Raw genomic sequence first — 16,548 nt, 5'->3', positions numbered from 1 at the left:
AATACCCACCCTGCACATATATTTAAAAGAATAATATAGAGTGATATGAAGCAATACATATCTCATCTTTATTATTCATCTTTTTTAGTTTCTGTTTTTTACCTTATGTGTTTATTAAAGTGTACAAGGTAAAAGCAATCAAGTGTCAGGCAGACTTACTTAGTTACCAGGTCTATGTGGGGTAGATTAATTTTATATCTTTGCTAAATTAATTTAAATGTCAGGTTATGTGCTTTTTATTTTGGCTGACAGCAAATACTCTGAAAAGGAATTATGAATGTGATATATTGGGGATCAATGAACTTCAAGTTAAGATGCAAATCCCAATTATAATTTCTGAGATCATTTAATTTACTACTAGAGATAATATATTTAGAATTTGTGGGGGAAAATCACAGTCTTCTTTTCTAGGAGCTAATTCTTAAATATTTTTTCCTATGGTATGTCTTCATTTTAAAATATTGAAAGAAGTTAGTATTTAAAATAGGCTGCTCTAAATATTCACAGCCTCCATTTATTCAAACAACAAGCAAAATTAAAAGCATCTCTTGTTTCCCTCCTCTGCTAATTTATAGATCTTTTGGATTGTAGAATTTAGTCAACAAGAAGTAGGAGAGGAAGAGGAGAAAGAGCTAACTGCAATGCCTTAGGATGAGTTTCAAAATAGCATAGATCAGACCTTGAAACCTCAGAGGGAAGGCAGGGGAGGGTGGGAGTAAGGGGGAGAAATCAACCAAAGGACTTGTATTGCATGCATATAAGCCTAACCAATGGACACAGACACCAGGGAGGGTGAGGGCATGAGTGGGGGGGTGGGGAGGCAATGGGGAGATAAGGATACATATGTAATACCTTAATCAATAAAGAAAACAATTTTAAAAATATCATTAGAGTTAGTTGGAAGGAGAAATTTCAGGGTTTCAGTGTAATGAAGAGAGAGACAGAGCTCTTTAGTCCTCATCATTTTCCAAATAGTGAGTCTCTACTGACATCTAGAAATGGGTCAAAAACCAGGAGAAGCTACCTACAGCCCCAGGAAAGCTGTGAGCTGTGGGTAAGAATTCCTGCCCTTATATTTTAAAAATCTAAAAGTATAGAGACCCCTTTTCATAAATATCACCTTTAAAAACAAAACAAGGATATATCAACACAGGACTTCTGAATAAAAAACATACTGATTACACTGATTTTACATATTTCAACATCAATCTAATGGTGAATGTAAATGTTAAGGGATAAGGGCTCAATTTATAATTTTCTGAAATTATAAGCTCTGAATAAGCTGTCTCGCCAACTATCTATTGTTGTCATTTATATAATGTAGTATTTTTTTTTTCATTTAAGAACAGTGCAGTATCACAATTGCTATTACCAAAAGCTGCCTGAGTGAGGTTTATGTAGACCTTGAACTACCAAACCTTTCCATGCAAACCTGCTGAATCGGGGAAATATAATAAAATACCAGTTGGTGAACAGGGGAAGCACCAAGGGGAAAGACACATATGGATTTGATTACTTGAACATAAGTGAATGATCTCACAACCTAATATTAATAAAGATATTCTGAGTGACTTATTTCACACAGAGGGCTAATTTTAGTCTTCCTTCTATCTACCTACCCTCTAATCACCCCTATTTCCAATGATTTGGTGTTCCCAGCCATATTTGAATATGGCTATAGAGTCTTACATCAATAAAACATCATCAAATCTCCTAAATCAGTCATTTGCAAACTCTACCATCTCAACACACTTGAGAAACATTATATGATCCTACTGGCAAACAGGGGCCCATTATGGCAGTAAATCTTAATTAGGAAAATATATTTAAAAGAGAAGTATCATTTTTTAAAGTACCTTCTTCATCCAGCCTTCTGAATCACACCCCATAGAAAGGTATCCTATAGTAGAGAATACTTGCCTATTTACTTAAGAATGAAAAAAAAAAAATGTTTATCAGTTTTCTGCCTGAGATGCCTGTAATGAAATTGCTGATGACTCCTTAAAGAGAATTTACATAACAACAGTAATATACTCCTGGTTGCAAATGAAAAATATTGGTATTCATCCAAAAGTTAGTAACACATCTACATAAAAATATCCATACATTTTCAGAGGGTAAAAATATTAGTGAAATGGGAGGATCGAAGAAATGTAATTTCTAGCTGATCATTAATTCCTTATTTTAGTCCTTGCTTCTAACAAATTCCTCCATATACAAAAGAGAGAAGGTTTTTTTGCTTCATCCTAAAAAAACAAAGGATTGCTACTCCCTTCCCCCCAGGTTCCTACATACAGTCTCTTAGTAAGATCCATCTGCATTCCAGTTGTCATTACAAATAATAGCTTTGCCAGATCTAGTCCCCTAAAAGGATATATTGGAAAAGCTGGCATGAATATATTAATGTCTTGCCATTTTAAAGAATAAGTGTTAAGTTTTATACTTATATATGAATATTAGGGATTTATATAGGACTGTACATATATATATTGATACATTCATGCACAAAAAAATAACCAAATAGAAAATTTAATTTTTATTAAACTTCTTAGTATATATCCTCCAGAACTATATTGTCATCTTTGATAAATGTGGGAAATTGAGGCACAGAAGTATCCTCTAGGTGATAACCAAACAGCATATGACAAAGAGCAGAAAGACTGGTAACATGCCCAGGCCTTATGTGCTCTCCACTCTGGTCTAAACACCAGATTGCCATAAAGATTTCTATAAGGAGTTCTTTAAGATGAGACCCGAATTGTTGGAGTAAATGTAAGATGCATTCTGAATGTGGGAGTTCTCGACTACTATATTTTCCTTTTCCTTTCCTTTCTACAAGTGACTTGTATAATAAAAGAGTTATAAGGTAGATCTAATGGCTTTTTGCAGTTATTACACTACCTCTATTATATAGGAAATGGAAAGCATGTAGGTACACAGTCCTTCAAGGAAAGGAATTAATACATAAGATCAGGTAGAACAATTCAAACATAATGAGTCAGTATGCCCAAAATATACATTTTGACTAAATATTTTAGATGATTAACAGATCCTATATTTGATTTTAAAATACTTGAAATCTCAAAAAAATATAACCCCATTTTTTAAAATGTATTTTTATTTAAAAAATCTTAGTAAAATATTTCCACAACTTTTTATTTACTTAGATTTTTATTTTAAAGGAAAAAGCAAACCTGTAGTTTGCAAGTGCCCTTTTCAGATTCTTAACTTCCAGCTCAGTGAAAGTGATCATTCGCCTCACTTTGAATGGCTAATGAAAGGAAAGTGTAAACTCACATTCACTTATATTTCTATGTGATCACGAAGAACACTCCTGGAATAATCAAGTGTTCCTTTCTTACTGTTTGGTTAAAGACCTGTCCTGAATCACTTCAAGTGCCCAAAGAGACATATGTAATGCCAGTAAATGAGACAATAATATTATATAGTAGTATGATTTTCTGTAAAGAAAATACAAAATAACTATGTTCAAGGAGTCCCCTCAATGAAAAAGCATATAAAATATTTTAAAGAGCATATCAAAATATTTAAATTTGGATACATTAACATATTTGGATAAAAGTATGCCCAAAAGATACACTTATTTTACTTTAAAAGTTTCATTATTTTTGTTAATGATTTAATTTGACTTCTACACTATCAATGTAGGATAGACCAAGATCTGTGCCCTAAGCACTTTCAGGGTATCAGCTGTATGCAGTGGCATCCGATCTGAGAGCAAATCATGAGGTAGTGGGGGACTGACATTTGGAGACGGAATAAATTACATAACACTGCAACATCTGAACTAGAGCTCGGAGCACTGGAGGATCTGGGGAGGGACCAGCGAACACCTGACAAGCAGGACTGCTTTTTGTTTTTTCAAGCCTACAAGTTGACAGAGAACTGTCAACACCTTATGGGAAAACCTGAAAAACATGCCGGTGAGCAGAAGTTCTGCTGCTATATTGTCTTTATGTCCTCTATTTTAATTGTCATTCAGAACAACTTTGGAAAAACAAAGCCCAAGTGCATTCTTAAGTTGGATTCTTTGTTCACATATTCAAAAACTAAACCTGCGTTGTGACATTGCCTGACAAGAAATCACAGTATTTCAGATATGCTTGATTTCTCAGAGACATACACAACAGGTATAGATGCTTTTCAAATACCACAGATCTTTTATTTTAGCTGTCTTAATAAGTATTTGACACAATAAAGAAAAAGAGAATATGAACAGAATGTAACTCCATATTATAACAAAATTATGATGCATTATTATCATACACTGTATCAATGGTGTTTCACTGATTAAAGCTAATGGCAAAATTTGAAATTTGAAAAGTTTCTAAAAGTACAAAATATAAATTAGATATTCACACAAAAAGAAGTATAAAGTGAATTGGGGATAAATTTTTATAATAAATTTTAATAAAACAGTCCAATAATGGGATGAGATAGATGCAAACGACATACGTGACTTACTAGAAAATAGGGAATCCATGCTTATATTGACAATATAATATTTTTTCTTTAAAATAATCCAATAATTCAAGCTGTGACATATGAAACTCGTAGTTCAGTTGGGGCTTTTTTGGAGCCATCTAGTTATTTATTTTTTTCTAACTCTTTTTTAATTTCCACCTACCCCATTCTTTTTTATCTACTGAAATTCTACTCATCCCTTTAATGCAAGCTCCCCCATGATGCCTTACCTGAAATTTGTAATCAGACTTATTACTCTTTCCAAGACATTGCTTGTCTAATCCAGCTCCGTATGGATGCTCTCAGGGATGGCGTTTACTGCTTGACAGAGCACTGCATTTTTTAACTACTTTACATCCTAGAAAATTATTTCTCACAGTGAGCCAATGTGAACTCTCAACAATTTTTACATGCATTCAATAAACATTTAGAAGTTGGCACCTATATGGGATTAAAATGGGTATGAGGTATAAATGTGAATAATGTACAGTTTCTGGCCTGGATTTAAATCCTGGCTCTGGGAAAGTTTCTTTTTCCCATGATTTTTATAAAATTTTAAAATATATTTTTATTGATTTCAGAGAGGAAGGGAGAGGAGAGATAGAAACATCAATGATGAGAGAGAATCATTGATCGGCTGCCTCCTGTATGCCCCACAGTGGGGATTGAGCTCAACCACTGAGCCATGCTGGCTGGGTCCCATGGTTTTTAACATAATATGTTCTCATTAGAGCTATTGCAAACCTCAGAAAACATTGATGACCCATACCTCTGCCAAACATATGGTAACTATTAAGGTTTTGTTATAACTCTTTCTCATCTTCTCTTCCACCCTATGCCCCTCACCCCAAAATCTTTTATCAGAGTTAGAAGTTAAATTGGTTACTGCTTTGCTGGCTATTTACATACTTAAAACCAGAGTGAACCTGGAATGTCAGTGCCAAAGAAGGAAAGCCCATTTGACCTCAAGGACATGGGTTTTCATCCCATCTCTATTCCCAAGGAAAGTTCTCATGTTACAGAAAAGTGGAGGTAGCTGAATTTCTCTAATTCATTGTCTTCTCTCTCTGATATTCTGGGGGGAAATAAATCTCTAAAGAATGTATTTACTTTCCAGGCCAGGGCCAAATGCTGCTTTTTTCCCCAATTATCTTTTTGGATTTACTCTAAATATCCCAGTCAGGGAACTCTGTCTTCACAACAGGGCCTCTACATTATTGGGGAAGCAGAATATTATGCTTCTTATTCAGTCTTGGAAGTGCTGTCTGTCCTAACCTTCAGAGGCCCCTGAAGTAGGTTGCTTCCTCAGTAAATCCCATGCCACTAGAGATGGGCAGACCCAGAAAGCCTACAGCCTGTTCCCCTGGCAGAAACTGGTTAGACCTATTTCCCTGGGTACTAAAACAGGGGTAAAGCCATTCTCTTACAAGCTGCATCTTGACCTGGTCCTAAGGAAAGGATCCTCATCCAAGTGACTTATATAAAAGTTTCAGAGATCCAACACAGATACCTGTGTAAAAACACAGGTGATTGACTGCAAAAACATTCACACATCCTTCCCATATGGATACCTTTACGCAATGTAATGTTGCAGTTCCTCCCATTAAGAGATGCAGTCTATCTCCCCATCCCTAAATGTGGGCTTGCCCATGGCAGTTGCTCTGAACCCCTGAACCTCAGCAGTGGTCTAAGAAAGTACTTGTGCTTTGGAAATGGGTTCTTTTTCATTGTTTCTTAGAACCCAGAGATTGCCTTGTGAAGCCAAGGCTAATCTGTTAGAGGGTGTGAGACCATATGGTGAGAGGCCCCACCCACCCCACAAAATCATGAGCCAAATAAAATGGGGACTGTTTTAATGATAAAAAAAAAAAGTGAATGGATAGAACACCAGACCAAATCCATTAATCAATTTGTGACCAGGACTATCCAACCAGTTACAATGTCATTAAATTGTGTATTTTGTGATCCACACCTTCAAAGCAATCTTTCTCCATTTTGTCTAAAAAAGATTCATTATCTCAATAAATATAATATTTTCAGATGTATCTCTGTTGATACTTGTCATCCTGGTTCATTCATTTTAACTGTTGTATGAATAAGTCCTATACTTTATATTTGTCTGTTGAAAATATTTGTTTTTCATTTTTTTTTCCAATTGAATATTGCCAAATTGTCCTCTAATGTGACTGCATCGATTTCCACTGCCTCTAAAATCGTAGGAGAGCTCCCATTGCTCTTTACTCTCACTATAGTCATTTATTTTTGGCAATCTGAAGGGTATGAAATAGTATATTAATTTGAATATCTATCCGACTAGTAAAGCTGCAGATAATTTTATTGAATACTTACGTTTATTTTTCTGTAAATTGCATGTTTATTAAAATTGCATTCTCTATACATTTTCTATACATTTTGTCCATTTTACTATTAGGTTGTTGAAGTTCTAAATGTTTATCTTTGGTGGCTATAGTTTTTTCAATATCAGTGATTTAATATTTTTTTTCAATTTTTAAAACTATGTTTTCATTGATTTTTAGAAAGAGAGGATGGGAGAGGGATAAGGGAAAGAGAGATAAAAACATTGATGAGAGACAAATATCAATCGATAAGGGAGAGAGAGATAAAAACATTGATGAGAGACAATCATCAATCGATTGCCTTCTGCACACCCCATAGTAGGGATTGAGTCCGCAACTCATGAATGTGCCCTGACTGGAATCAAACCAGCGACCTCTTGGGGTATGGGTCAATGCTCAACCACTGAGCCACACCAGCCAGGCCTTTTTTTTCATTATTTATGGTCCCTTTTAATGAAGAGAAAATGCAATTTTAATAAAGCCAAATATACTATTCTTTTATTAAATCCTTCCTTAACCTGGGGTCATAAAAAATACTCCTATTTTTGACTGTAGAATTTTGTTTTGCTTTTCACTTTCAGATTTTTAAGCCACCTGGAATTTATTCTGTCACCAGAATCTAATTTTACTTTTTTGCATATGGATAACTAATTGTCCTAGCCCCATGTACTGAAGAGCCCATACTTTCCCCACTGATTTTTAATGCCACCACTGTCAAGCATCATGTTTTCAGACAGGAATCTAACTGTTTCTGGACTGTCAATTATTCCCCTCTCTGGTCTACGTGACAGACTGAATGACAATTCCACATTAAATTGGGGGGGTCTAAATTTGGGGGTTTTATAATTAGTAATGAGATTTTAGAGGAAGGCATCCCCAAATTTGGACTTCTTCAAAATTGTCTTGGCTACTTCCTCCTTTCTTTTGTTTCTCCAAGTAAATCATTTATTTATTTATTTAAATATATTTTTATTGATTTCAGAGAGGAAGGGCGAGGGATAGAGAGATAGAAACATCAATGATGAGAGAGAATCATTCATTGGCTGCCTCCTGCACGCCCCCTACTGGGGACCGAGCCCACAACCCGGGTATGTGCGCTTGACCAAAATCGAACCCAGGACCCTTTAGTCTGCAGGCTGATGCTCTATCCACTGAGCCAAACCAGCCAGGGCCAAGTAAATCATTTATAAAAAACAGTCTTCCTTCTGGGAATGATTGGTGATATTCTTCATTGTAAAGGATATGCATTATAAATCCTCTTTAATTCTTCATCATTTTCAGCCCCAATTACACACACACACACACACACACACACACACTCGGGAGGAGAGGAGAGAGAAGAGGGGGGGGAGAAATACTTTCGGATTATTTCAGGAAAAAAACAAAAACAAAAAAAAACAGGCTTCTAAAAAGCCAGAGGGAAAAAACCTACTAATTACTGGATTTTACAGTTAAATTAAATAGAAGTTGAATAGTTTTTTTCTTTCTCATCTCTGCTAATATAACATTATCTTCCTCAAGTGTTAATCTCTTCCTTTCTTATTCCTTACAATGTTGGAATAAAATGTCAGAGTCTAAGAAGGAAGATGAGTCTAAAGAAATGAGTTACTATTTAAAAAGTTATTTTTGACAGCACAACCAAAGGGATCCCAATGCAGAAGAAATGAAAGAGGCATCAGGAATCTCCTGTCAGGAAAGCTAAAATCTAGACTTCATTCACATTAAAAAAACAAACAAACAAACAAAAAAAAACACAACAAATACAAAAACATAAATCTAAGGGAGAGGGCAAATCACACTGACGCCCAAGTGTGCACAGAGTTTTCAATGGCTTGGAAGATGGGTATCTATTTGACCTGTTTACTGAGATCAGTTACCCCACCCCCTCCCCACCGTGGACTCTAAATTACAGGACTTAATAACAAGGCAAGGTTTTGAGAAACAGCCACAGTGCTCACAAAGATGGATTTGAATACTGCCACTGCCTTGATAAACTATATCCTCTTTGATTTCAGAAGCAATCTAGAAATGTGAGAATGAGAGCAAAATTTTCTTTAGTAAGGCAGCTTTTCTTCCCAGAAATGTATACAGTTTTTTTGTCTTAAACTCTCTGTTCTCACAATCTCCAAACTTCTCTCGGTTACTTTTCCCTCCATGAAGAGGCAGGCATGTCTAGCTTAGAGCTCATATTGACAAAGGGTAGCTGTGACCAGCAGCCATCCCCCACCAGAAGGAAGGGTCTGGAATTAACTGTGTGTTCATATGCTCAGACTCATGTTAGCCCCGAGTATCTATGTGCCCTTCCGCAAGTACAGCTTTGTCATTCACTGGGTTTCAATATGGTTCCTCTTAACCAAAAGGCTATTTGTTAGTCCTGGAATCACTTCTGAGCCTAGACATCTTACCTGAGGCTCTGATGATTCTACAATTTTTGTCTGCTACTTCTCTGATTGGCCAAGACCTGACTGATACCCACAAATTCCCAACTTCTAACTAAGGTCTTATTCCAAATTGAGTCAATTCTCCACCATTGTAACCCTGACATAAAGTGTGACTTCAATCATTGAGTTTGCTAAACATAATCCACCTACCAGTTGTGACATTTTAAAATATTCAAGCTACATCTCATTAACCCCAATATTTCTGCACTGAACTTTCAATTGCTGCTCATATCCTTTGTTGTTTTGGAGGCCAGAATCCCCGAGGAAGCTGATCCGGAGATGAGAATTTGCAAGCAGGAAGAGTATTTGGTATACTCTTGGGATCAACAAGTTGAGAGGAAAGAGGACCTGGCTGAGAGAAGAGCTAAACTGATTTAATCCAAAACAAAACAAAACAAAACAAAAAAAACTCACAAAATCCTTCAGAAACCTTTAGTGGCGATTCAGAATTGTCCTGAATTGGGATAAAGGAGGTGAACCTGTATAATTCATCAACCAATCATTGGATGCAGGGTGCCCACAGGCAGAGAGTGTGCCATGAGGCAAAGTAGCTCTCTTCAAATGAGGCAAGTATCAGAACGTGACTCAGCTGTGTTAGTGGCTACCAGCAATTCCAGCAGCTGGGAATGAGGGCTTCAGTCCTGGTGGCCCAGCACGGCATGTACTACAGCAAACGCATCTCAGTCTGAGTCACTACTCTATCTACTGGCTTGCTGGAGAGTGCTAGGTTCACTCAAGGATGCAAATGCACTGATTATGACATTAAATAGGAAAAGGCTTTCTCTTCCCTACACTTTCCCTTTACCAAAAAATAGTGCTAACTGTTCACTCTCTGATTCAGTAATACAGCTGTAAGACAAGGTGTGCGTCTCACCTCATATCTGTAGCTTTGTTTTCGGTCAGTTGTAAAATAAGAAATTTGGATGTGATGAGCCCCAAGGGTACATTCCAACTCTATGACAATAATCAAATTATGTCAAATTAAGTGTAATGCAGATGCACAAATCCTGTTTGTGTATTTAGAAACTTATACGGATGGTACTCCTCATTCAAAATATTTCTCTACTTCAGTTCTTGCTCCCATTTCCAACACCTACAAGTCCTCCTTTTTCAGTCAGTAGTGAATATTAGAATATTTGTACATGTTCTGGTATTTCCAATCTTAAAACAGACACAATTTCCCTTGAACTCCATATTTCTCACTGGTATCCCTGTTTTAGCCTCCCTATTCACAACTAACATTGTGAAATAGCATTTCTAAACTCACATTCTCTTTCAAATCATCCAACTCATTCTTAAATCCATTCCTTCCAATATGCTCCCATCCCCCCACCAATGCAATGAAATGGTTCCTTTCAAAGATAAATATTACCATTCTTTTTTCAGTCAGGAGCATCAAATGCTATTGGCTTTAATGAGATCACCTAAAAGGAGTATAGCTAAAGAAGAGGTGAAAAACCTAGATTGAAATACTCAATGTTTCCAGGCTGAGCAAGGAATGAGACTGAGAAAGAAGCACCAGTGACTAAGAAGGAAAGTGACAGAAGGTAAGAGTCTGTGCTTCTGACCTTCCTTTAGCATAAATTGGTAGGATACACTCAGGAAGTGCAAGTTACCTTTAGTATTAAGCTAAAAGAAATGTGATGTGGAGGGTAGATCCATTTCAAAATAAGCACAGAGTTCTTTCAAAAATATATATAAAAACGTCTTGGATTGTCCAGTATTTTAAGTCACCTGCATACCATTATCTTCCGTTCAATTGAGTTGAGTGTAACTCTCTACAGCAGAGGATTTCCTCTAGCCATGTCACTCACTTGGTTCTATTTTTCAAGTATCACCCCGACATTACAAGCAAACAAGCTCCAAATCTCCATTAAATTATCTATTCTTCTCCTTTGCTGAATACAGAATTGTTGTTTTGGCTAGAATTAGTCAGGCACAGTTAGTACAATAACACTCAGTGCCTTCCTGTGTAGCACCTGCTGCATGGTATTTATTTCTTGTTAACTACATAGTACAACAAATTGTGTCTTTTAACAGCTCATTGAGTAGAGGAGGAGGAAGTGGTGGCAGTGGGATTGCTGATAATGTTCAATGATGTCAATATATTGCTTCCCAAATAATCCAGCTAGTAAATTTGCAATAATACCATTTATTTCTTTGCAAAGTTTCTCTGCTGTATAATTTCCAAGTAACCTTGAGCAGACAGCAGCATAAGTAGAGTAAGTACAGACAATGGCCCATGACTTTAACTTGTGAGCAAAGGTGATTTTAATTGAATAAATGCAGTGTATGGAAATGAACCAATACTCCTTTTCAAAAGGAGTATTTGAAATATTAAGAGGGTGTTCAGATGTTAAATTTACATACATTATTTAGAATTTCTGAATTTAACGATATGGTTAAACATTGCACCAACAAGAGAATAAAATTTACACTAAGAACTTTACCAGGATACTATCATGTCAATAAAACATCTTCTAGAACAGTGGTCGGCAAACTCATTAGTCAACGGAGCCAAATATCAACAGTACAACGATTGAAATTTCTTTTGAGAGCCAAATTTTTTAAACTTAAATTTCTTCTAACGCCACTTCTTCAAAATAGACTCGCCCAGGCCGTGGTATTTTGTGGAAGAGCCACACTCAAGGAGCCAAAGAGCCGCATGTGGCTCGCGAGCCGCAGTTTGCTGACCACGGTTCTAGAACAATAAAGTTGCATTAAGATTTCCCAAATCTATGTGTATGCACATATTTGACAATGTCACCTAATAACCAATAATTCAGTTTCACTGGTAGGCAGAATTCAACAAACAGTGCTCAAATCAAGTACAAGGATGGGCAGTGGCTACTAATTTTTCCATCTGTGCATTTTGTTTTATTATGATAGAGACTCTAATTGAACTTTGTTCCAAGCTATTAAGCTATGACAGAAAACTGTGGAGATGAGATTTCACTGACATAAAGAACAAAGAAAAAGAAAGGGCGTGAAAATTACAATGACAAGGTTGCCTTAGCAGTTTTGAGGTGGTAAAATGAAATCCCTGACTAATAGGCCTAGCTGACACAGGGACGGTGAGGATGTGAAGACGGAAGGACAATCTCGGGTTGAGCCCAAGCGGCTTCTCCCAGGATCCTAAGAGATACACGCTGTTATTACGAAGTTCAGATTGCAAAGCAAATTAAAGTATGCCTCTAATTGTTAAAGTATGCCTCTAATTGTTATAAGTGGCACGAGAGGTCCACATACAAAGAATAAATTAAGAAGCATTAAGAGTAAATTGTTGGTGTATCTAAGTAGCCATTTTTTGTTTGTTTGAGAAAACACTAAAATCTTTGGAAACACTATAAATTAGTCTTCTTTGTTGTCGGTAACTCAAAGTTTTGAGTTTCTATTTTGCAACCAAGTTTTGAATATCTTTTTTTAATGTTATAATGCCATGTACAGCCTGATATAAATGGGGGAATGGAAAATCAAATGTGTTGAGAAATATAGAAATTAGAAAAGATGATCACAATAAAATGAGGTCACAAATTCTCTACTGAAATGACTACTGTTAGTTTCAGTGGGTTATTTATTTTACAACATTTTTATTTATGGAAAAGTCAGAAAAGGATATTTTTGTGCACTGGAAAGGATATCTTTACCATCTAGAGATCACCGTGGGAAACCAAATGCACATCTTTAGGGGATCATGCCATCTGGAGACTTTGTAGATTTAAGCAACCTCTCAAACTTTTTCCTTAAAAGAATGATTTTTAAAGAAAAAACAGAAATAGCTATAGTATGTAAAACACCTAAAGAATGCTTATTGGCATCACCATTATTACTTTTGACACAGTGCCACCGAAAACAATTATTAACTCACAGCAGCTCATGCTGACATGAGAGCTCCCATTCTGATATCCTATCAGCGTAAGGCAGGGAGCAGGGGCAGGAGAAGCGCCCTTTCACAGAAATGTCTCCACCAAAGGAGCTCTTTGCAGATGAGTTCAGACCAAGGCAGAGTACGGGCCGAGGTGAATGCAATATGATGTCCCAACACAAGAGTTGGGTTTCATATCCAATTGCGTTCTTCCAGGACAGCCATACAACTGGGGGCCTTCATCATCAATAAACAAAGTCTCAGGCTACTTTTGTTTTACTCAAGCCAAATATCTTTCTGTCAGACGTGAGCTATTATTCTGAGTTGTTCATATCACCATTTTAGAATAAGCCTGTAAGTGTGGAAAGAAGACTACTAAGAAAAAGAGGCACAGAAGATTATTCACTGCAGAGTGAAGGCAGCCATTAGTTTAGGCCTTCTGATAATGTCAGTTACATTGTTGGTAGAAGATAAATTAATTTCAATGCCCCTATCTTAACTTATTTGCCATGTCAAAGAAGAACTATCCCTAATGCAAACTTATACTATCAATTTTTTTTTACCCAAGTCCTAATGTGGGATAAAAACCTAAGTGTTTTAAAGCCATGTTGCTTTTTTTAAAATGTTCAGATATTTCTCTCTGTCTTTCCCTCTCTCTTCCACTCTCTCAAAATATCAAAGGAAAAATATCCTCAGGTGAGGGTTAAGAAGAAAACAACAACAACAACAAATGGTAAAAGTATTTGAATAAACTCTTCTGCCAATAAAAGAAGATATGTGAATGGTCAACTAGCACACAAAAAGACAATCAACTTCATTAGATATTGGGAAATATAAATTAAAAGAACAATGACATTCTAATTTACAACTATTTAAATGACTAAAATTTAGAAGACTTACAATGCTAACTGTTGATAAGGATATAGAGACACTCACACACTGATAATGGAAATATAAAAATGCCACATCTACTTTGGAACACTGACAGTTTTTTATTAAGCTATACATACACCAACCGCATGACTCCGTACAAATGCAGTTCTTTATTCAAAATAGTAAGAAAGTGAAAATAACGTAATGTTCATCATCAGGTGAATGAATAAACAAAATAGGAAATGTCTATACAATGAAACCCACAATAAAAGTGAGTGAATTATTGATTCACACAACGATATGATGAATCTCAAAAACCTTATGCTGGGTGAAAGAAGCCAAGTGCAAGAGTACATGCTATATGACCCCATTCATTTGAAATTCTAGAAATGGCAAATTAATCTAGAGAAAGCAGGTCAATGGTTGTCTGGGGCCAGGGAAAGCAGAAGTGGCTGACTCCAAAGGGGCAGAAGCAAACTTGGGGAAGATGGGGGAAGCTCTCTAATTTCACTGTGACAGTGATTTTCTGGGTATACACATCCATCTAAACTCATTGAATCATAGATTGTAAATGGGTACAGGTAAGTACAAATTAAATAAAGTTGATTTTAAAAAAGAAGTGCCTTTACAAGTCACTGTTTAAAAACTGTGTAAATAAATGTGATTGTGATGTACTACTATTTGTAATACTTTAAACAATAAAAAAGGGTGAAGGGATTGAGTACATATTGGTAGTTATAAAATAGTCACAGGGATGTAAAGTACTGTACAGAGAATATAGTCAATAATATTGTAATAACTGTGTATGGTACCAGAAGGGTACTAGTAATATAGGGGGCATCACTTTGTAAATGTATATAATTGTCTGACCACTATACTCTGCATCTGCAACTAATATAAAATAATATTTATTGTCAAAATATATATAAATAAAATATTGCATTAAAATAAAAAAATAAGTGTGATTGTGCATACTTATAGACCAACTATTCTATGGGAAAGTATTCAAATGTACAAATGTAAAATGTGAAATAATTTTTGTAAAATATATGTACTAAAGATCACAAAGGCAGTAAAATCAAGAGTTGAAAATAAGAAAACAAAATGATTTGGGATCCATGTTATGTAACATGATTCAAAGAATTAGAAATACACTAAAAGGATTGCTACATTTGATTTGCTAAGTTTCTAACACCAAAGAAATCTGATACAAAAAAACAAATGAGACAAAATCGCCACAAAACTGAGGTGAGATAAAGAAGAGCCTTAAAAGGACTGAGTTAATATTAACAATCCTAAGCGAAAGGAATGAAAATTAGTTAGGACAAGCATTTTATTGTATGGGCTATCCTTCTGGCCTGTATCTCTGACTACTGGGCGCCTATTAATCCCCATCTCTAATCCCTCCAGGAAATTTTTGTTCCTTCCACCCAGAGCATGTAATGGGTTAAAACACTCATTACCGCCTACCTTATATACAAACAAACTGCAAGCACCTTCGGGCACAAACTCTTCTTATTTGAAAAAACACCTAAACAATACCAAGCTTGTAGGTTACCCCCAAAATACTTCTTATGGTGCTAGTGTATTTCAGTAGATGCTAGCACAAAGAAGGATGGCACCAGTAACACCATTTATACCTTCCACATATACCTGCTTGGTAATTACACTATAAGTGAAAGGGCACTTTGTTTACTTCAAGAAAGGTGTTGAAGCAGAAATATTTACGGTCTTTAAAGGCTACACAGAATTTTAACAAACTTCACTGAATGCTAAATAAAGAGAGCCAGAGCATCTTGCTGGAAGATTACAAAAGCATTCATGTTTCATCGGTGTTCAGTGGAAGTGTGTTTTATTCCTTCTAAGATAAAGTTCCCAAAGGAAGGGTTTAAAAGGAATTCCTGCATCTTTAACCTAAGAGGACGGAGACCTTGATCTGAAGAAAGGACAAAGCTAAAACTGCAGGAGAGAGAAAAGAATTGGAAACAATCAATGTGTTGATGCCGGCTTAAAGAGGGTCACCGAGAGATCAGCCTTACCTGCATCTGTCCCTTAATTAAAAAGAGAAAGATGACAGTGTCCACTACTCATCACTATGGTAACATTGAAATATCAGGCAGTTTGGACTAACCGTCCACTCAAAAGCAAAGCCAAGTGAATGTTTAAGTAAACCCATGTGATATATTGGCTTATTCAAAATAGGATGTGGTAGAGCTACAAATAGTTTTAAAATCAAGCCAAGTGTTTAGTTTCCTCAGGCAGTTTGTAAATTAGGAATATTAAAGAAAACATGCTAAGGGAAAGGCAGAATAAGATGTGCTATGTGTGAGGGGGAGGCCTTTTAAAAGAGCTTTTGAATAGATTTCCATTGTTTGTATGTACAAGTTGCATTACATTATCTTTTGCCTTTCACCATTTCTGAGATCCGAGCTACATCCACCCTAATTGTCTCTGATTCTCATTGTTCCCTCTGTTCCATTTTTATTCTGCAGAAATATATTTCACTTACACTAATTGTTGTTTGTGT

The sequence above is a fragment of the Plecotus auritus genome, assembly GCF_963455305.1.
Source record: "Plecotus auritus genome assembly, chromosome: 3".
NCBI lineage: Eukaryota > Metazoa > Chordata > Mammalia > Chiroptera > Vespertilionidae > Plecotus > Plecotus auritus.
Note: the sequence above shows the minus strand (reverse complement) of the source record.